The 23,607-nt window shown below is 40.1% G+C and overlaps 1 long non-coding RNA gene across 1 annotated transcript; it reads left to right on the forward strand.

The window, feature by feature from the left end:
- Window positions 1–4,997: 4,997 nt before the first annotated feature.
- LOC309443700 lies at window positions 4,998–23,545 on the forward strand. The gene is made up of 4 exons (XR_014184845.1): window positions 4,998–5,123; window positions 6,521–6,608; window positions 15,714–15,855; window positions 21,786–23,545. It is a non-coding gene; the product is annotated as an uncharacterized lncRNA (long non-coding RNA).
- Window positions 23,546–23,607: the final 62 nt, after the last annotated feature.

The raw sequence follows: 23,607 nt of genomic DNA on the forward strand, positions 1-23,607 counted from the left end.
ATCTAGTTTCCAAGACTGCTCTGTTGCCTAACAGGACTTTAAGCCAAGAGTTATATCAGATACGATGTTTATATCACTATTCTGATAAAATTATGATTTTACTTGCCTGTAAATTCCAGTGTTAAAAATGTCAGCTATTAGCTCCATTTGTGCCTCTGTGAGTTTAGCAGGGACATTTGATCATTCCCAGCTACTGGCATTGCCTGGTCTGTTCGTGTTGTTCTGTATCACCTCTCCAGCCATCCCAGAGAGCATCATCGCTGCTGCTGCGAGGACATTGGGCTTCTCTGCCAGTTTTGATCTGTGTGACATAGAGAAGTCCAGACCCATCTGCACACTAGCACTGTGTGATCTGTCACAGCCTCTGGAACGGCTAACAGACCATGCTGCGTTAGCCTCTTCTTTCTCATTCATTCCTGTGGGGCCTTCGTCAAGTTGCTTAATTTTTCTGAGTCTCAGCTTGCTAACTAGAGAATCAGGTTTAAGCATGATTTACTCGCGTGTTTTGACAGATGGATAGAATTCTGTGATCTATTCCCTAGCAAAATATAAATATTCTGCACAAACTCCCATTCTTGTGGGATTTTTAGTGAAGTTTACTGAAGCAGATATAGTATTATACAAGTTAAAAATAGGAAGAAGGGGACTTAAGATGTCACTTCTTGCTAGTTTTTGGTATTACCCACAGACCTTTTCAGACTGTCTGCAAATGTAGTTTTACAAGCTGAAAAGGACATTGTGTTCCCACAGTTGCTACAAAAGATCTTTCTGTGGTATTGAAACATGGAATTGACAGGAAGCTTTCTCTGATGATTGTTCTGATTTTTTTTTTTTTAAGTATGCATGTTTATACTGTGGCATTTGTATTTCTCTAATAGCCAATAGAATAACACTGTCGTCATCTTTTCTTGCCAATAGGCACAACTATATGTATTCAGCATGTCCAGTCTTACAGTATCTGATTTCTCTGGGCATCAGTTGTTTGCATTGCTTTTCTTGGAAGATCCTCCAGCTCACCTGTTATTCTGCTTTGGAGGCCAGAACAAAGTGAGGGTTTCTAGATTTGGTGTACAAACCATTGAATGAACAACCAGTTGAGGTTTTATTAGCCAATTAAATGTAACTTAGGCATACTCAAACGCTCAGACAAAAGGAGATTCAAAACCGGGAGGGGAAAAAAGATGCAACAACAGCCTTGGGGTATCACCATCAAAGAAGGTGTTCAACAAGATGTCCCAGTTTAAGGTTGAACAATTAGAAAAAGGACCGAATGATATTTCACCATTTTTTGTTGTTGTTGGGTTTGTCTGGTGGTTTTTGTGTTTTTTTTTGTTGTTGTTGTTGTTTCTTCAGAAACAATTTTCTGATTGTGAAAGATATTGAGGGGGAAACTTCAGCTCCAGCAGAAGTGAATCAAAATTCATTTTTACAGTTCCTCTGAAAGAAATATAAGGTGACGGATATTGTCTCGCATCTTCCCATCGCTGATGGGGAAAGTGAGGACTGAAGGTGGGAAGGGTGGGTGAAACCTGCCTAATGCAGAGACTCTGCTGCTTGGGTCCATAACTGACAAATATACTTCTGGAAATGGACTAAAAATCACAAAATGCAAAGGAAAACATGAAATGCAAAGGTCCTGCTGATCTTCAGCAAGAAAACCACATTCTTGCCTCTCAAGCAAGAGGCACCAAAAAGCAAAGCTGCTCTTCTCCTAGTGAACAGGTGTTATAAGGGTTTATTTAGCTGACAGGAACATGACGGGGGTCTGTGTGAAGGAAGGTGCCTCTTAACCTGCGGCATCCCAGCAGAGGAGGCAGACAGCAGGCGATGCATGCGATTCCTCTTAAATCATACATTGATTCTGCCAGGCCTCTTGATTGGAACGAGCAAATTAAAAAAGAGATGTAGTATTTCATGCTGGCTCAAACACTTCAGACGACAAAAAAAAGAGAGGATGCAAATGTAATAAAAATGTTACTGTCTTCAGAATCATGGGGAGAGAGATTTATTATGGTTTTTTTGTGTGACAGCAAATTATGTAATGAAGAATGAACTATAACAACAGTTGCGACAAGAGCTATTTTTAAGGTCCGCAAACTCTTTGACAAATTCTCCTTTTAAGCTTTCTTGCCTCTCCCAACAGGTGATTAAAAATATATATATTTACAAAATTAAATAAAAAACATATCCCGATTCCAGGTCGCATCATTTAACAAAAAGAGGTTAAGAAATAACACAGTAGGGTTCAATGGAAAAAAGTAGCTCATACGTAGCAATTTCTATGCCTAAATGTAAAGTGTAGGGCCATGATGGACGTTTCAGGCCAGGACATTCAGGGGCTCAGGAAGAGCTGATCCCACGTGTGCTCTCGTCTCTGCTGGGAGGACACAAAATGCTTAGAGCTGGAGTGCTAATAGTGTGCACATAAAACATTTATTAAACCAGACTGTCTCTAGCCATCATGTCTTCATGTAGTTATTTTCCAGATACCAAAAGTTTGGTTTATTTTTTGAGACACAAGTACAAACTAGAGCATAACTTTTCATTATTTGTGAATGTTACATGTTTCATTGCTGAAGAGCAGTATCAAAGCTTTACACAGGATATTGAATTCAGTGCTGTTAAGGGAAAATCCATCTTCCCTATGCAGAAAGCATTACGTCATGAAGGGATGGAAACAAAGAGCTTGGAGGGACTGGGATAGGCAAACTTCCCTGCTTTTGCAGGAAATGGGTGAAACCTTGCTTGAAATTATTATTCAGACGTTTTGTGCTGTGAAGGAAATGTCTCCTGATAGCACAAGCTATTGGTTTCCTGTTGTGAACTAACAGTTTTGGCATAACCAAGAATGGACAGGAAGGGCAGATGATTGGGGGTCATTTGAAGAACTAGTTTTAATGAAAAGACCAGCCCAAGTAAGCGGGAAGAAATGTGGCCTGAAAAAAGACTGAAATTAAAAGGGAGACGGGGAAAGAAAGGGGATCAGTTGCTGACTGCTATAGTATCTTTATGGTAATAAATAAACAGTTTTTAAAAATCACACACGAAGTTTTAGCAGGTTTAGCAGAAAGCGGGGGGGACGCTGTTGCTGAGCAGGAAGTATCGCGGGGGGAGAAAGCCCTTTGTATCCTACCTAATTAGAGCCTGATTCAACAAATATATATCCGGCTTCTACACTGAGGAAAGCAATTTTTGGAAGTTTTCACAGACGTGGAATTGTTTTGGGGTGGCTTTTTTTGTTTTGTTTTTTGTTTTTTTTCAACCAGAAACTTCTGACAGAGGCACTTAAAGTGCTATTTTTCAGCCACGGTGTATAAATAGCACTGCCAGCAGGTCCCTGAAACTGCCTTAGCGCCAGGCCATCTTCTTGTCTTCCCTTCAAAGCAAAAGCAAGCACAGGGAAAGGCGCACACGGCATTTTCCTACCTCAGGACACCTTCCCAGCCTACTGCGAGAGCAGAAAGGAGGTGGCTTCCCCTCGTTTTTCACTGGGGTCTCTGGGGATCGATACCACCTTCATGGGCTCGCTAATGCCATGCCAGAGCTGCCCTCACATTTGCATTGTTGCCTTAGTCGTTATGGCTCTTGGTCCTAAGGGGACTGTCCAAAACTGTCCAGTGCCTCACAGAATCATTTTGGTTGGAAGATAAGATCATCGAGTCCAACCACAACCTAAATCGAGCACTAAACCATGTCCCTAAGAACCTCATCTGTACATCTTTTAAACCCTTCCAGGGATGGTGACTCCACCACTTCCCTGGGCAGCCTGTCCCACGGCTTTACACACAGAATCACAGAATGTCAGGGGTTGGAAGGGATCTGGAAAGCTCATCCAGTGCAATCCCCCCATGGAGCAGGAACACCCAGATGAGGTTACACAGGAAGGTGTCCAGGCGGGTTGGAATGTCTGCAGAGAAGGAGACTCCACAACCCCCCTGGGCAGCCTGGGCCAGGCTCTAGGACCCTCAGTGAGAAGAAGTTTCTTCTCAAATTTAAGTGGAACCTCTTGTGTTCCTGTTTGATCCCATTACCCCTTGTCCTACCACTGGTTGTCACCAAGAAGAGCCTGGCTCCATCCTCCTGACACTCACCCTTTATATATTTGTAAACATTAATAAGGTCACCCCTCAGTCTCCTCCAAGCTAAAGAGCCCCAGCTCCCTCAGCCTTTCCTCTTAAGGGAGATGTTCAACTCCCTTAATCATCTTTGTTGCCTTTCCATGAATGAATTTTTCCTAATAGCTAATCTTAACCTTCCCTGGTGCAACTTGAAGCCACTTCCTCTCATCTTATCATTTGCTACTCTGGACCATAGGCCTTGTGCCTGGTTGTAGCTCAGGAGCCCATGTAGACCCTTTCTCCTAAAACATGCCCCAATAGCTGCACTGCAGGGACTTGTCCCCTCCTTTGCTGTAGATCAGCAAGACATGGCGGGGAGCACTTGCTGAAGGAACCGTCCTGCTGCAATGCAGGCGCAGAGCTTTCATTTCTAGAAGAAAGAAGTAAATTGAAAACCCTCTCTTAGGTGTTGCAGGCTTCTTTTTGAGATGGTGCTCTAAGTTTCATTTTAAGCATTCAAAATGTTTAAAGGCTATTTTTAAAACAAATGAAACCCGCTTGGGTTTTTGTGTTATGTATTTTTTTGGCAGCAACCATTTTCACCTTTGCAGAGATTATTTCAATTGTATGAAAATTCAAGTTATAGAAAATGGCTGCCTTTTACAGAAAACACAACATTAAAGGGGTCGCTTTGCGTTCGCTGATTCATACAGGCCTTCCTTAAAGTGTTTTTTTTATGATGCCAAACCCACAACAGTGTGTAAAAATGTGCCTGAATTTGTCCTTGGATTTAAATTAGATACAATTTTAAAAAACATATACAACATTTCTGCATCCTACTCTTAGAAAAATGCAAACTTCAGTCACATTTGAATCACGCTTTTTATTTTTCTAACATCTCCTTTTAAATATTTTTGTTTCCATTTAGGACTGCCAACATCACCATGGAAACCCCCAAAAAATAAAGACTTGCCCAGCCTTGTGAGAGCACACCTGCAAGAATAAGAATTGTCTGTCAAAAGCAACTCCCCTTTGTCATTGGTGTCACCTAAGGACATTTTTGTGGTCAGTATGATTTGTTATCTCAAAATTCATTGAAAGTAAATTATTAGAATTGATATAATTTGGAATCTTGCCATGGACCAGTAACAAATGTCTGTTGCTGTTTAATATACTATCTCAGTTTCAAGAAAAAAAACACCACCACTACTCTTTGCAGACTGTAGGTTTGAGATTGGAAACCCTGAAATAACAAGATGAAATAAGCACTCATATCGGTGAGACAAAGACGTAAAATGAAGTCCTAATAAGTTGTCTTAATAAAAATCTTTCCACTGGCTTTGGAAGGACTTGGAGCAGAATTACAAAGAGAATTGCAAGAATTCATCTGATTCTTCCTAGCAGAGAGGCGGAGCATATTTACTATTGAACAGTTGGCTGCTATGAAAATTGGTCTTTTTAGATTTTTCGACATTGCTAATTTTATACATGTATACTTTTCACTTACAGAACTAACTTTGAAGCAGTTTGATCTGAAATTCTACAATTGCAACTAGTTCTGTGCAGTTTTCCAATTTTAAAAAAATTAGATAATTACAATGGTTTAACATGTATTTTCTTCAAGCAGAAGGCAGCTATGGTGGTAGAACTGAATTCAGATAATGTGGCAGTATATAAGAATATATTTCAAGACAATGTTCTTAAATTATATTAAGAAAACTCAAATTGACAAGATATTTCTTTTATATTTTTTTTCTTAGTGCTTACTGTTTGTTCTCAGCTATATGAATTGTATATTCTGCTTGCTAAATTATTAAATTTCCAGTATATGAAGGCTTTTGATTTGTATATCTTTCTGCAATGGTAGTGGCAATTTGACAGCAAGTCTGCATCAGTAATGAGCACCACTGGGAAAACAGAGATTGTTTGTTTCTCTTTGCTAAGGAAAGACTTTCCATAGATCACAAACCCAATGAAAAACTGAACTTTACATTAGGTAAGAAATACACCTTTGTGTTATTAACAATAACACAGGATTTATTTTTTTTTTTGCTATTTAAGCAAACTTAATTTAAATGCATTCAGGTCTCACCTAGATTTATTTTTCAATGCTGTTTTAATGAGCAAACTCCTTGGCAGAATTGTTTGTCAGCATAGACAAACCTCAGAAATGCTAACTGTAACACCTGCATGTCTAATGCCAAATGATCTTCCTCAAATCAACAGGACATTTTTGGAAATGAGATGATATTCCACATCAACAGGAGTATCAGACCTCACCTCTCCAGGAATATTAAAGAATGAAAGAACAAATTCAGACCTCAAAGTATTTTCAGTACTGAGCTGAGTGTGGAGAGAGAGATTCATTCAGGGAGAACATAGGAACTGTACATGACAAATTAGTGTCATGATTGTTGCACCATCTCACATGACAACCTCCTCAGGATGTGTGTGTTTTGCAGGACCGGAGTTTCCTGTTGTACACATGAAAAATGTTCACAGAGAAGTCATCTGGTGTTTACAAGAAGGAATCTTCCCAGCATTGCACAGGTACTATCAGCATGTTCCAATGGTCATTCTCATGTGGTCACCCCACTCCAGCTGTTAACCAAACCTCTGCCCTAATCACAGTGTTGAAGTCCTTTTTGCTGAATTTATCACCTTTAAGCACAGTACTATCAAAGTGCTGGATATTTGCAGTCAATACGGTTTCTATGCCACATGAGAAATGTTTTCCCAGCAAATTCTGATTCAAATGTTGTATTTTCTCGTTGCTTCTGTTGTTACCCTAGGATGATGATTATTTAGTGTTGCTACAACTTGTCGTATTACTTATACTGCTCTCCAAAGAGGTGGTTGTGTTCCCGTGTTAGGTGGGGAGTATTCCTATGTGTGCATTTGTGCTCAGAATGACCATTTAAAAATTCTTGTTGTGTATGTTCATTGATACCCTGTAAGATGGATTTGTGTTGCAGATGGGAGTAGAAGTTCAAGTTCCCCGTGAAGGTGGGTAGGAGCCCCACCGGCAATCAGATTAAATGGGAGAAGGGTTATATGTGTTTTGGGTTCTTCCGTGGCAAATGCTGTGGAAACTGTGGACAGATGAAATGCACGGGGGTTATTATGTGGGGTTAATTTTTCAGGAATTGAGAAATTCAATTAATTGTAGTTGAAGTTGTAAACTGGCATAGATTTGAGCTCAATCATTGTAGAATTATTCCTGTTCTGTTGGCTGGATGCTCTGTGCAAGCTGCAGTTCCACCTCCTAAAGTGTTAAAATCACTTCTTTTCATTTGTGCATGCTTTCTGGAACTGATGAGATCAAAACAGCATCATACCACTTCAACTCAATAGGGAATGATTGCAACTGAAAAGCAATTATTTATCTGGTGTGAATCATTCTGTATTACGTTTTGGTTCCATACTGAAGGCAAGGTTTGTTTGTCTTTTAAAGAGGTACCTTTACTTTGCTAATGCAGCTGCTGATGTATTGCAAAAGGACATTTAGGGCTGCTTTGATGATTCTAGTGTTTATCGTTACCACATCAAGTTTTTGCCATTGGTTATCAGGATGCTGATCAGTGCAAACAACAAATAATATTGCAACATTAGTATCATAGAAGAGGTTACAAATAAAGACAAATAGTGGGGTTGACTGTAATGTCAGTTTATTGATTCTGCCTTGCTAGTAGTCTTTGAAATTAGCTAAACATTAAATAGGCCAAGTTTTGTATAACTATAAGGCAGATGCTTTATGGAAAAAGTTATTTCTTTAAGAGAATTGGTGAATTGTGGACAGCAGAACTTAATATTATGGTAAGCACTTAGATTTTACTTTTAACCATATCAATAAATAAATATCAATTAATGACAACTTTCCAAAAACAAACTCAAAAATGGTAGCTGCTACAAAAGTAAAAAACAAACAAACCAACCCACAGGAGCAACACTTTCACTACTCATTTCCATCTCTGTCTTCTTAAGCCCAACCTAAAAAGACATGTTGAGAAGTAGAAGCTTCATTTTTCTGTTCATTGCACTTCCTTCGCCCACTTCTTACTCTGAATTTCCTCCATCAAAGTGTGTCAGTGACTTTGTGTCAGTGTGAACCAGTGATTAACTGCGGTTCCAGGACAAACAGCTGCTTTTATGGATTTTGGCATTACAACTCCAGCCCACTCTCAATCTCCTTGAGTTCTACCTGGAAAGTTGGTTGTTTCCAGGCCAGCTGGGAAGAGTCTCTTCACCAGGTTTGGTTCCACGCTGTAGGAGTCAGGCACTGTTCCTAATGTTGCTCTGAGGAGCAAAGCTGGTCCGAAAAAGCTGCAGATTCCATTAGTTATAGCCATAGACTGATTTATGAGAAAAGCCTTGTGCTCCCTATGCTCCCATATCCTCTGTGTGACAGTGACTTCAGAATCCCAATCATCATGTCCAGCTCATGGGGAGGAGGTTTCTTCCTTAACCAGCTGCCAAAGGGCTCTTACGCTAATGTACAGTAATTTGGCTTTTATTTTTTAACTTAGTTAATGGTTCAGGTCAGACCTATTTATTTCAATTTACATACCTGCCAATCATTCCAGGCTGGAACTAATAATCGTATTGTAGCAAGAAAGAAGCAGAGTTTGTAGGAAGAGAACATACACATAAAATTTTTATCAGGCAAATTAATATAATTGGAAAGAACAGGCAGGATTTCAAGCTCAAAGTCTTTTCTCTGGGTCTGAAAAGGACTGGCAGAATCCAAGCTGGAGTCAAGGTTAGGCCCAATTCCTCTTATTTTAATCTAATTATGTTAGGCCACTTGAGAAATAAGGGTACTTAGAAAGTGTAGGGCAAAGCTCCCTTCCCTATTACAGCAATCATAGTGTGCTGGGAAAAGTTCCGTTGCAAGGTGAGCGACACAAGGCTGTAGAGCAGTTTTCAGAGAGACCTCCTGGGTCCTTAATTGCTGACACACATTTAGGCACACTGGCGTCACACACAGCATTTCAGCCCAGCCACAGGAATACAGGACCTGCGGTGTTCAAAAATCATCCCTTTTAACACCTCAGTGCGATGTTTGCTCAGAGGGCTCCACTGAACCTGTGGCTTCATCGGTGGTTGTCGGACTGCTGAGGAGGCCAAGTCCTTCTCAGAGACCGAGAAGAGCTCAGCACCTGTGATTTTGGGAGCCTCCTTAGGACTGCTCTGGAGTCTCTCCCTGAGCTGGTGGGTGGATGAGGTTCCAATCAGACGAATGGATGGATTACCGATAAGTCTTGTTTGGCCATCTGGATGCGCTGCTGCCACCAGGCTCATTTTTCAGCTTGATGACCATAACGATTTTGGCAACGTTTGTGGCTGTTCCCATTCATTCTTCTAACAATTTCCATTACCCTGGCCAATTATTTTTGGGGTCCTGGCCTTTTCTTTCAGAACTATGTGGTTTTATATTTCAAGATCTCTGAATAGTGATTTGTATGAATATGTCCCTTTTGAGGCTGCTCCTCATCTTCTTGGAGCAGTTTTTACATAGAACATACGCCTTTTGAACTAGCTTGTGACAAAGTGACTCAGACAATGCTGCTCTAAATAACCTTCCCGGATATAGTGAATAAAAAGAAGACCAGTCTCGGCTCTTCCTTTTGCTGGACAGGGCATGCACAGTAAGCATACAGTCAAACAGATGGAAAAAAACGTGGGTTTAGTAATGCTGTCAGTAGCAGCTCCCAGCTGTTCCCCCTGATATAGAGACCAATCATATAGGACTGGTTTCAGCTGCACTTTATGCTTTTGTCTATCTTTAGTATTTTGCCAGCCCCAACAGGCTGAAATAGGCATCTTCTTTGTATTTTAAACCGAAAGAAAAGTCAGCAAACAAATACCGAGGGAGTCTATACAGGCACACAGAAACAAAGCTAGCATTATAGGATATGCAATCGCTTTTTCTGAAGCATCGTTAAGTCTCATTCTCGCAGATCCATACACACTGTCCAGCTCACGTCTTAGCCCACTGGGGAAAAAACGAGTTCCCAAGCGTGCCTGAAATACTAAACTAGTCCCAGGAGGGAAAACCTAAAAAAACATTATCCCCCTCGCTGAACACACCCGATCCTTCCCTAATCTAAACAGCCACTGACACTCTTATCACTTTCTGCCAGCAACTCTAACTGGTGTATTGTTAGGAAGGAAGGCTTATAGTGCTTGTCTAGGGTTTTGCCACCATGCCTCAGACACTCGGCTGTGTGCTGAGGTTCTTAGACGGGCTCTCCCAGACAGAAGGGGATTCTGTATAAAAATGCTGCTGCACTAAGACTAGTGGTGACTGGTCATTAGGTCACTACCGGTGACTTGTGGTGACTGGTGCCACCCGTTACACAAGGGGCTAAACAGCAGACAGAGACTCTGGCAGAATGGCTTCTGAATGACATGCTTCCTATGGTCAATGTATGTGTGTATGTACGTATCACAATAAAATAGACCAGGCATTGCTAATTACTGTTGCTAAAACACAAAAGTAGGGTCGGCCAGTCTTAGTCTCTGGATACAAGAGGTTATAAAAGAATCAAAACTGTACTTGCTGAAAATACCACCAGAAATAAAAGCATTTTAGATGTCCTTTCCTTTAATATATGCTTAATAGTTTCAAATCTTTGAAAGCATGTACCAGCTCCTCCCCATCACACAGCTGCACCAACTCCACAATCCTTGGATTCAGTTCAGATCTTGTTTTCAGTATGACAAGAACTTTTGCGGACACTAGTTAAGAAACAAGCAGCATGCCAGTAACAATACAGACAAATAAAAATACCTTGGCGAATAGGTAAGGATCAACAGCCTTGGGAAACGCTGGCTGAGTTTCTAGCACCAACAGGCACGTAGCTGTAGCCCTGGAGCTTTGCTTAAAGTGTACCCGAGATGGCCACTCCTAGGAACAGGTTTTGAGACATAACGCAACTTTTCCTTTCCAGGCAACCTGAATCCAAATTGTCTTATAGAGTCCTCACATCACACCACGTCAGAGAGGCCACAGGACATCTTGTCTGTCTAGCCTCAAACATATGGTCTCATCACAAGGGCAGGGGGGACGCAGGGAGGTGACTGGGCCAGGTGATGCTCAGAGCCCGCTCGCGCTGCAGGATACGGATCAGACGCTCGGAGCAAACTTGAGTTTTCTCTGAGTGTGCCAGTTAGTTCATCAGTCTCGAATTTGCTCCTGGGGCCTGATGGGGAATTTAATTCAAAGCAGTCATAAAATTGTTCTTTAGGCTATACACATTGCGCTTTCCTATGCATTGGATCAAGGAAATTCCTAAAAATTACACATCAGGTACGCACAATTTCATTACAAATGCAAATACACATATAAATACACAGGATTGCATCTGTAGCATGCTGGAGGCCTACTTAAATATCAGTATTTGCTTCTCTTAAATGTGTATGTAATTCATAATGGCCAGCAAACTTCATTAAGTTCTTCTTGCTCAAAGGCTGAAATACTTGGATATACATCACTGCTCCCATAGAGTAAAGAAAAAAAAACAAAAGAAAATAGGAATATAGGTAAAAGAAAAGAGGACAATTCACTCCCTACAGAGAAGACTCCTCTAGGCTTTAAGGATGTATAACTTCCAATTCACGCTTTACAAAAGGCCTAATACATGGAACATGACTAAGGCGTAATACTACCACAAAATAAATTTATCTGATAAGGTCCCTATAGCACTACTGTAGCACTGCAAACATGTACCAGTGAATCCATCTCCAATGCAGTTCATCTGTCTTGGGAATGAAGTTCATCTTTCACAGTACAACATGGTCTTCTAGACAGAAGGAGAAAGAAAAAAACATTTATCATTCCCGTGCCAGGCAGAGTTTGACTTGAAAGAAACCGGATGAAATGTGTATCATTCATCTGAAGAACAAATCCACATTACAGATTTGTCTGCGAGACAAGTGAATGCAATCCAAAAAAGCTATCTGTTTCAGAATGGGAGGCTTGAATTCGGTCCAACTAGAAAATGCATGCTAAATAGCATCCATTTATTCAGAGCAGTAATGGCTTCTTTTAAAAGCATGATGCCTTGATCAGTTGTGCTAAACATGGCACATATACCAATAAAAAAAATCCCATTTTTTGAATGCAGACTATCTACCAGCTCCAGAAAGGGATTTCTTTCTTTTTTTTTTTTTTTTTTTTTAATTTTTTAAATAGCTACTGCACTAGGGCTGTTGCCTGCAGAGCAGGTTTTTTATGTTCAGCCTACTGCGATCATCAGGTCTGAGTGCACAGTAAATGGAATTCACAAGCCTTTCCAAGTCACCTCCTGTGCAAAGCCCTGAACAGACAGTCCCAGAAGTGAAGTAAGGAACAACTCCTCTCTCCGCCCCTTTGGGCAGCTCGCAGTCGTGCTTTTAGCAATACCTAAAACAAGAAAAACACCTAGATCCACTTCACTGGGATTGACAGAAACAGAATGAGAAACTGATTTAAGTGGTGAGCCAGCTTCACATGCAGAGAAACTTCTAACTTTCTTTCCTAATGATTTTTTTCTTTAAAGCGTTTCATTTTAGCTTGTATTCCACTTAAAAAAAAAAACAGGAAAAATCTTGGCCCGTGATTTCTCAGTGCCTACACAGATGAAAGCTGTGAGAGGCCTTAAATGACTTCAGCAGGAAACTACTGGGAAGGGGAGTGGTCTGTTTTCTGACAGTCCCATTACACATTTCTAGGAAAAAATCTTTTCAAGTTCTGTGTACGAAAATGAAACAGGATTACAGCACTGCTTCTCTCTTGGAGACAATCGCAACAACACTTTTCCTGCTCCCATGCTGGAACGGTGCAAAGTAATCCCCTTCTTTCTGCTCCTTTCTCCACTTCTCTAGCTCAGGATCGTGGGCTCGGGGATAGCACTTTAAATGCATGGATTCTAAAAATTCCTTCAATCTAAAGTCTGCTCAAATAGAACCCATGTTTATTTCAGGTAACTTTGATGAATACTTGGTCCTGCAGTTGCATTCATAAATCTATCTGCTGTTGCCCAAACCCCTCACAAACTGTTTAGTGAGCTCAGGAGTTTTCCACTTAGTAGCGATGACAAAGCAGCAGACTACTGCAAAACCCATGACGGAGAAGCTGAGCAATAACAGACGCCAGCCAAATAGATCACTGGGGTGGAAGGTCATCCTTGAACAGTATTTCCATTTTTCCCCTCTTGGTAAATTGCTCTGGGAACAATCCTCTTTTCTAGCATAATGTAATCAAGAATTAGAAAGTCACCACCACTTACACAGAGCTGCAATTCCTGGCCTGACTGGCCGTGTTGGGAATTTTAACTGATGTCTCCACCCAAGCAGCATGTGGAACCAATGTAATGGCTAACACAATTCAGAGCTTAAAATGGAGCGATGTTGCAGTTCCAGCTGGTTTTGTAAGTCAGCACAAGAGATTTTTTGGAAGCATTAGAGGAGAAATAGAAACAGAGGTGAGGAATGGCTCCTAGTCTGATGATGTACACTGAGGAACGTGTGAGTGACAATGCAAAAAGCAAGAACAAAGTAAAGCATCACTTGACAGTATTACATAGCACTGTGCTCAGGAGCAAGGCAGCAACGAGAAAGTGAGGACTGGTGGGACATACTTCATGAGAAAGAGGTGCATTATTTTTTAATCTCTATTTTTTAGGCAAGGCATAGCCCTCTACATATGGAGAAGTGAAAATACAGAACAGCCTAGGTGTAGACAGCAAAGCTTTCATTCTGATGAAGAAGAAAGGTTTGCTATAAGTAGACTTAGCCCAAGTGCCCTTGACAGGTACTGTGACTCACAGTGCCCTACAAATCCCTTAATTATTAATACCAGAAAGCTGCATCTCCCTATGTATCAGCTTAATCCAAGCTAACTCTGGAAGGGCCTTTTTCTTTCCCGAGAACTGATCTATACTTTTTGACCAAACAAGTTTCCACATTCTTCCCTAGTCCTAACATGTAGAGGCCCAAAATCACCAGCAAGGCATGATGACAACAAGCATTTCTCATATTACCCAATATATTTCCATGTAGTCCCTCCTTACAAGCAGAGGTTCTGAGCTAGCTGCTTATTCTGATGCAGATTTTTAGCCATGTAATAAGTATTTAGTAGTAATTTGGTAGATCTGCTGTCTATCCAAGGCCCCTGACTAATGGTTACCTGCTTTTCCAGCAGACTTTGTCTTCCCACCAGTACTTATTATTCTTTGAAGGCAAGAAACATACTGTTTATAGAGAAGCATGTGGGGAAGAAAGGTCAGATCTTAGGAAGGTGTTCCCTTTGTATGTGTGTTTATACCTGTATAACTCATACCTGCATCTACCACACCTGATCCTTATCTGGCTGAAAGGATCCCTGTGGCTACACCAGTTATTGAGATCAAGGCAAAGTTCATTGTTTTCAGAGTTCATCCATCAAGACTAACAGTACAGGTAGGATGCTAGAGACAAAGAATTCACCCAGGGAAGAAAATCATTATATAATCTCTATCCTTGCTGAAAACAGGATCTGATTTGCTACCAACATCAATGGGTCGTATTCGCACAGGGCGCTTGCTGTGTCTTTAGGAAAATATCAAAAAAAGGCAATGGAAGTATTTAACTAAAGAGAGGTGAGATCACCATAATAAGCTTTTCTGGACCTTTCACCCACAAAAACGTATCTACAAGGCTGCCTTTAAATAATAAAAATCTGTGTTTCTTTGAAAAATCCCAGATACCCAGTCTTAGGTAAAGCAGTTCTTAACTAGCACTACAACACCCCCCTCACAACATGCTCAACCTGTACAGCCCAGTTTCATGTCTGCAGGTAGGACCCACCCTGCCAAATAGATCTAACCGAGATCCTATTTGCTAAACATATTCTAAAAGGCTTTAATTCCCAAATAACCTAGTCTGGAAGAGATAATTCTGTAATCTCTGGAATGGTGATAAAACTAAATCATTTGAAAATAACATGCTTCAGGTTTGTCAGAGTCCTCAAACGCACCACTACAAATGCAACAGCCTTTGAAATTACTAGGTTGAATTTATCTGACTTACGCCAAGCACTAGCTTTTCCCCTTAGAAATAAATTTAATATCGTTTCACTTGATCATTAACCAGGATTATTTAGTTCTGAGGAAGAATTTATGTACAGCCGATACGACTGAAGCACATAAACAAGCTGAGAGCTTTTCTAAAATTAAACTGTAGGATGTCAATGCAAATCAACAGTAAAAAGGTGTTTTAGAGTGCAATAAGCAGTGGAATAACTTAGTTACGCAGCATCTAATAAGCAAAGGGGATATTGATTGTTTTGCAGCCCACTTCTGAAAACCACAACAGAGGCTTTCACCTTGTTTCCTCCGCACTGATAAAACAAACCCTGCTCTTTTTTGGCATAAAAATACATTTAAAATGTTATTTTTAGATAGGCTATAAACAAAAGCAAAACATGAAGGAAGGCTTTCCCTCATCATGTAGCATTCAGCTGCCATCATTTGGCAGCTGAAATTCTGTAAATACTGCCATTAATTTTAAGTTAATATTCTTGAGGAAGAGGGAGTAATTCAGACAGAGAGCTTTTGGAAGACAGTTGTCCATCTTACAGAATTTTCCTATAGATGTGCTCTGAAGATTCTTTATGCTTTATTGTCTTGACAGGAGTGATTTTCCCTGGACATGAGTGATTCATGTGAACTCCAGATCACTTCAGTGAAACACAGTCTTACACGGAAGGACGTGCAACATCCCACAGATCACAGCCTTAAAAAGGATCCAAAACCAGTCAGCAACTGAATCTTCCGTAAGTGAAATCAGTCCATCTTATAGGGGAGGAAATGTCCAACAGTAATATTATGTGAATGTAACAAAACCAACTAAAACTATGGCTAAAACGATACTCTGGGGAAAAGCTTTGAAAAAGTACTGCTTAAAATCGTGTTTCTAACAGATAAATTTATTAGTTTTTAAGACTCTGTTTTACTGGAGCTTCTGAACACCATTGTGCATTTGTAAAGCATATTTATCATCCAGGGAATGTCTTCTACAGCCCACCATTATTTTCAGAGAAAAAGGGAAAAATACAGAAAAAGCTTCAAATATGTGAGCGAATTATTTCATCCCTTTACAAGTGCAGCATGTGCTCACCCTTCTCTAATGACACAGTACAAAAAAACAAGATATCATTAATGCAATTCCTCTGCCAAATGAGTGAGATCTTATAAAAGAAATTGGCACATAATTCTGATATGGGCTTTCTTGTCTTAAACAAAACCAAACTTAATAGAGAATGTTATAACGAAATAACAGGGTCCTTCAACAGATGGGTTTTCTTTTTCCAACAAAAGTGACTGCGAAGTGCTGGGTCTGTAATCAAAAGGTTATTCAGCATCCAAAACAGCAATATTGATGAAGCCAGGCATTTTTGTGTACTATCATGTAAGTAAATCAAAGAAAAATATTTAGCATTTTGTTATTTCATGTACCAAGACAGAAAAGCATGCTTTTTGCTCTGTTCCGCCCCAATGAACAGATGTGACCTTAATCGCATCCAAAACAAGATGCTCACAAGTTTCAGACTATGACTTTGAAATTTACGAGTAAAATTATTTTTCCAAGATAGCGATTTTCATCTAATTATCTTGAAACTGTCCATTAAAAGGTAGGAATTGGATAAATATACCAAGAAGGGGTTTGTTTATTTGTTTGGGGTTTTTTTTTCGCAGTTGGAGAGAAAAATAATTTTGATAAATTTTAAAATTGTGTTTTATTTTTTAGTTTAATTGTAAAACCACATGCAATCAAACATCACCATAAATGACCAGGTCCACAAACTTTCTAGACGTGCAGCTCCCACTGCAAATGACTGGGAGTTAAGCCTCTAAATACTCTCACAGTTCTGACCTAATAATTTCTCCTTAAAAACTAAGTTGCGCCCTCACTTTGAAACAAACCATCTCTTGCTTGTGCCTTTTTTCAGTCCTATATTTCACTGTAACTCTTCATGAGCATAACAACCATATGAGATACCCTGACGAGCAGCACGTATCTCTGAAGCTTCAAAGATAGAACTGGTGTCTCTGCAGCTTGTTCCGCTCACTTCAACAACTGCTCTTCAGCCTGTTCTGATGCCACCAGCTCCATTTACAAACTCCTCTAATATGACAGTCACAAGAGAAGACAAAATTACAGGTTCTGACGGAGTTCATGCCTAAAGTCAGTATTAAGGAAATCTCATGCAGAATAGTTTTGCTCACAGATGTTCTTACAAATTCTAGGACCAATCTGAGTTTCTAAAAAGCGCGTTTTTAATTACGAGCAGAGAAACAATAGCTCATTTCAACATGAAAAAGAATACACCCACTATTTTTCCATGGTCTTTAATTTAAAAATAGGTCGACCCATTAGCTTTAAAGTTTTTTAAAACACTAAAACTCAAATACAGGGCTCAGTTTTCCTTTCTGCTTTTAAAGCCAGACCCTGAGATTGAAAAGTTTCAGAATAATGGCTACTTAAAGATGATAAAAGGGGTTAAAGTGTTTAAACTATGAATCTAACATTGCCAGAACAGTAAATTTTTAAACAGAAAGTAAATTTTTAAACATCGATTAAATCGGAAGCATTTAAGTAAGACCAGAGCATTAACTACATGCCACTTTGCCAATTCAGAAGTGCTGTGGGGCCTATAATTTGTCACACTGCACATACAGCTCGACTTTTCTCACTTTTTTCCATAGCGTGCATGTTCAGAATGCAAAGAGGGGCCAAAGTACACCTGACCAGCATGCCTACCAATTCAGAAGACTTCCTATATTTAATGTGAACCAGACAGAACCAATACATACCGAAAAAATTGCCTAGGAAATGGCATTTTTTTTACTCCGTACTTTAAAAACATAACTATTGAGGCCAAAATTACCGTCTTGACCATTTGGCAATTGACAAGAGAATTATGATTGGTGGGACATAGATTCCCAGTGTTTCCCAAGCACCTTCTGCATGAACGGGAGGAACACCTTGTACACCGGGTATGAAACACATGGTCCTGCAGTTCATCAGCACCACAGGGCCCAACAGGCACCGCTCTTTTGAGAAACATTTCTGGACTCAGCAGTTTGCTGAATTTCAACCAAACTTAAGCCTCAAAATTGCTAAAATCCAGACAAAGGCCAACCAGACCTGGCTCTGCTGCTGATGCTCTGCATGCTAACGCAGGATTCAGGGCCGTGTACGATGCTCTTCAGGATTCTCTATCCCTAGACTAAAGTTCAGCTTTTTGCTACCCAGACAAACCCGGAGAAAAACTGTTGGTTTAAAATCTTAGTAGGTAAGTCAAACTCTGCCAAAAACCAGCTGCTCTGAGGTATCTCATACTTGCCATCATTTCACCTCAAACTAATTTAATCTTAAAACTGAAGTTAACAACTTGTTAGTAATCACCTTTCAAGTATTTATTTACTCTGTTGGGGGAGGAAGGGAGGGAGGAGAGAAAAATCAAGCTATTTAGCTTTCCAAGTATTTAACATAAAGCCCAAAAGAGCTCCATCTGGCAACCAGCAGGATTTCTAAATAATCTAAATAGTATCTACATAAGAACCAGGCTGTCTGTGGAGTAAGACAGCTTCAACTTTTACAGCCATAGGAAGCCTTTATTAACATAAAAGGAAATGCTAAAAAATTAAGTTAGGACAGGAACAAGAGTCTGGCGAACTGACAAAAGACCCCAGGAATTTCTGCATTAATCTTGAAATGCTGCTTTTGACTTTGTTGGAATATGGCATCGTACACCACATAGTTAAACAAACCAAGCAAAACCCAGAACCAAAAACACACACACAAAAAACCCCAAACAACAAAACCAAAATCAACCAAACAAAAAAACCTCTTAGGTTCAAAGGACTCTAGTACAATAAAACCAGTTCTAAGAAAATATTTAGCTTAATTAAAATTAATATGAAATTCCTTACTTTGCAATGCGAGACAACCCCTCACATTTTAACATAATTTGCAGAAAATATTAACATTTAATTACACAGGCTTCATTGAGTCATGGATGAGGCCCTTCATGTCTGTCTTCATTAAGAAAATGGTTCAGAATACTACTTCTAATTATGTTAATTAAATATACCTTTGAACTACTGTTATACAAAAAAATTAATAATTCATCATTCCCAAGTAAATAAACACCTCTCAGACTACACAGTATTTAATTTTCCAGGTTGTTCATATGAAGGATCTGACCTGGCACTTCATACCTAGCCTGGATATTTTTTGGCCCAATGATCCAAACCTGGTGGTGGTTTGGTGCCCTATGTGAAATATTTTTATGGTCCTAACGGCCCATCAGGTTGCCACTGGGATTTACTATCAGTTTCTTGGCAAAATGGCAAAGACTGAAACCAGTGGGCCCCCCCCCCAAAAAAAAAACCACAACAGGTTATGGTGATGCTGTGAGGATACGGCAGCCTTAACAAAAAGAGTGTTATCCCTGCGCTACAGGAAGAGAATTTCTATCTTTATTATGGCCCATCTGGCACCTTTCACAGGCAGCAAGAACAAAGTAGAATGTACTGGTTCCTACCATCTGCTTCTGCTTGTAAAGTCTAGAAAGAGCCTGATAGGGAAGAGAGGAAAAAGAAATAAAATAAAATAAAATAACAACCCCTTCATTTCCCATCAAACTGTTCTGGCAGGTAGATGTTTTTGCCGGTACTTCTTCAATACCTCAGGGCAAGCCCACAGGCCCTTGGTGCCCTCCAGCAGCACAGCTGCTCAACAGAGCATCCCCAACACTCCCAGCCCCACAGCTTCATTCACAAGCGTCGTAACAGCCCGGAAAGAAGGGTTGCGTTGAGATTTGCTTTATTCCATCGGCCTCTGTTTTATCTAGAATAGGAAAATTCCTGTGGGTTTAATAGGAGGTGTTACCCTAAAGATTTTCTCTGGTTCCACCTCCTTTCCCATCAGCCACATCCCCTCTTGCTGCAAGGCTGCATACACCATGTGTTGGCTCGACCCCTTCTGTCTCTGACAGAAGTTTGGCCAAAAAGAGCAGATTTTCTGCTACTTTGATCATTTCCTGTGGTAAAAAGTGAAGGGAATTATCTGACCCGTGGTCGTTTCTTTCTTAGTTTTGAAAAATAACATAGATTTACACTTGCAAATTCCCTTAAGTAGTGTACTTGCTTTTCCATAGTGTTTTGCTGCTAGTTTACTAGTTGTCTTACAGAACTTATTTTGTTTAGAATCAGAAAACATTGCTCCGATCTCGAATTTCGAGACTCAGCTGCTGTATTAAATCAATAAGGAACTTCACTGTGATGAAGCAGCAATCAAAAGATAATACCAAATTCATAGACTATGCAAAAGTGACAACTTCTCTGTTAAAAAATTCTTACATTTAAAAAATAAGCTTAATTCTCCTTTGGTGGGGATAGTGTTATTTTTGGCTACAAATGTGCATTGCATAATGTGTTTAGAAATAAGTTAACCCTTTTATTAAATGCACTGTTAGAGTAGATCTATGACATAGGTGATGTAAGCACCCTGAAATATTTTCTTTTGTCAAAATCAGCAAGGTTCCAGAACAGAAATTACATCTCATGCTTGTTTAAGCCTATGTTGAAATAGTGACACTACCCATTGACCTAAATGCCGCAAGCATTTCAGCGACAAGGGCCTAAAGTATGATGCCAAGTGATAATCAGTGACCTTGATGCGGCTGCAATCGCACCCTGAAACTAGTCCATTATGTATTTTTTCTGTCCCAGAAAGTACAAAGTAAAAACACAACATGAGTATATCTACTGATATATCTCTTCTATCAGAATTAATACTCTGTAGGAATACATTTCAACTAAATCATCACGATATACAATGTCTTTATAAATGCAGCTCTACAGCATGTAAAACATACATATGTTCACAGTTAGTAGTGGAACCACACTCCTTCAGCTCAGAAAATGCCACAATGTGCATATGTATATATATTTTCCTGTTAATCATTTACTCATAGTGCATAAAAACAGTTGTACTTGTTCACATCAAAAGCCTTTTTTTTTGAACTTTGCTGTACCGATTTATGAATAGCACAGATTTGGACAGATACTCTCTTAAGCTGAGGCCAGGGAGCAGTGCACGTTGCCTTTCTGTGGGTTCTACTCTGGAAAGAAATGATTGAACGTTTTGAAGTGTTAAAATTACTCTTATTTTAGAATGTTACAGTAAGTTGGGTGAATTTACTATTTGTATATATATATATATATATTTTAAAATCAGCTTGTTAACTAAAATCCTGGCCTGACTACTTTTCACGTTATATGTTATAAAACGCACACACCTCCAAAGCAATGAGAGGTCAGAGCAGTTTGTTTCTCTTCGGTGTTAAAAGAGAAAAAAGAAGATACAAAATTATTTATATTAATATATGTATGCATGGACTTCGCTTCAAAATATAATCAAAAAGGAGGAAAGAATCTGCAGTATCCTTGTTAAAACAAAAATTGCACTAAACCACTTAAAATCTTACCACAACAAAAACCGGCGCTATCATAATTAATAATATATTGCCTTTCATATGCAGAGGTAATAAGGAGGCCGCACTGTGATCCAAATAACCTCAATAATGTATAAATGAATCAAAAAGAATCTAATTAGTTCAGCAGCACCGAAAATTACTGAGTAGAAACATCAAAAGAGCCGGTGGGACATGACTTTCTTCTCTTTTTTTGTCAGACATGCTGCGGCGCTGCCCTTCAGAACCCCCTGGTTTATATCTGGAAGGAGGCCTCGCAAATGTAGGTCACGGTAACTCAAAAGAAGGGAGCTAAAGGATGCTGCCCTGGTACACGCACCCTCCCACCATGTCCACATGTCCCACGGGACGTTCTGCACCATCAGGATCTGTGCAAGGGAAGGGTGGAGCCGGCTCCTCACCTCCTGTCTGCAGCCACAGGAGATACCACATCCTGCGAGCGCTGCCTTCCCTACAGCCCCATTTTCCTCCTTCCCCTCAGCAAAACGGCGGAAAAGTAGGAAAGGCAGATGGAGACGGCATCGTGGCTTCCACAGAGACATGCTAGGAGGGAGGGAGACACAAAGGATAGTTGAGGAGACAACCGCAAATGCTACAGAGACACAGGACCTCCCCGTAGATGGCCTTGGCTTCCTACGAATCCCACCGGAGCCCTACAGCTGTTCCTGCCATCCAGATGGGAAAACGTGTTTGCACGCACATGCGAGAGCCTCTGAGGAAATACCTGTGGAGGCATCTAAGTCAAACTTCAAACAGCATGTGTATGTATTTATTTATAAAAACAGATGCTGACATCCATGCTTCTACAGCATATACAGCTAGAGTTATATTGCATCAGAGATAACACAGTGAGAAAATCATACCCCAGAGGAATGTAGCTTGAACTGATTTTTCCCTAAGAAAAGACCTAATCATAGAATTCCTGAAGTCAGAAAAGTTTAATTTAAAAATAAATAAAACCTAATACTGGGGTTCACTGTACTTAAGTCAAGGAATTATTTTCTTCTAACCCCAAAGATACGGCTATACAAGCTTAGCTTGTATCTCCTTTGACAGGACGTATTTGTCTACTACTCATTAATGTTTTACTCATGTTTGAAATTAAGTAAAAGCATCTCATGCAAGAGAAACAATAATGCTATAAAAGGAAGACCTTTCACTACTCCAGGACTGTTCCATATCCAAACCCAAACTGTTTACTTCTTCAAAGGGATAAATAGGACAGTACTCATGCAGTAAAGGCTTAAACCATGGTAACCACATTTTTAAGGTACATTCTCCAGTAGTTTTCAACATTGTTCGACTTGCAGACCTATAAAAAAAAAATCCAGTTATGCAATGGAGCTCGGCAGACAAAGAAAGCCTCCTTGCCAGAGACCTGCTATTCTATTAACCTTTCATGGAATACATAGAAGGCAACAGACCCCACAGGTTCACAAAGACCAAGCTGGAAAAAAAAAAAAAAATCATCATTGCAATTACAGGATCTACCACAGTATTCCCTAAGGTCCACTCATAATTCTCAAGGAGGCGGACTGGGCCTCAAATTAGCTAACTTTTCCCATTATCTGCACTAAGAAGCTCCAACACAAACCGCTGAGGAATCAAAGGGCCCAGTCCAGCAAACCTTTGCGCTCCTAAGCCAACACATGGAACAAGCAGGGCTACCCGGCAAGGTAATGTTTGTCAAGAAATCCTTAATAAATTAATATGGGAACTCACAAATTTAACACAGGTGGCCTACATCTGCAAGAATTAAACTGCACAAGCATCTCAAAGAGAACACAGAACGCTGATAAAGATGGACCAAGCCAGCCTGTGCCCCTTGCAGCGCCTGCCGAGCAATTGTCCCAACGCCACGGCACTGTCCAGCGTCCCACAGCCACAGCCACCCAGCAGCTGGCACAGGCGTCCCGAGGAGCAGGGGCAGCAATTGCGGGAGGGACAGTATTTATGAAAATAAAAGAAATGAATTGCAGCCTGTACGCTGCTGTCTAGAACAGCAGCTACATTTGTACCACC

Source organism: Streptopelia decaocto (assembly GCF_964273445.1).
Source record: "Streptopelia decaocto genome assembly, chromosome: 9".
NCBI classification, from domain to species: Eukaryota; Metazoa; Chordata; class Aves; order Columbiformes; family Columbidae; genus Streptopelia; species Streptopelia decaocto.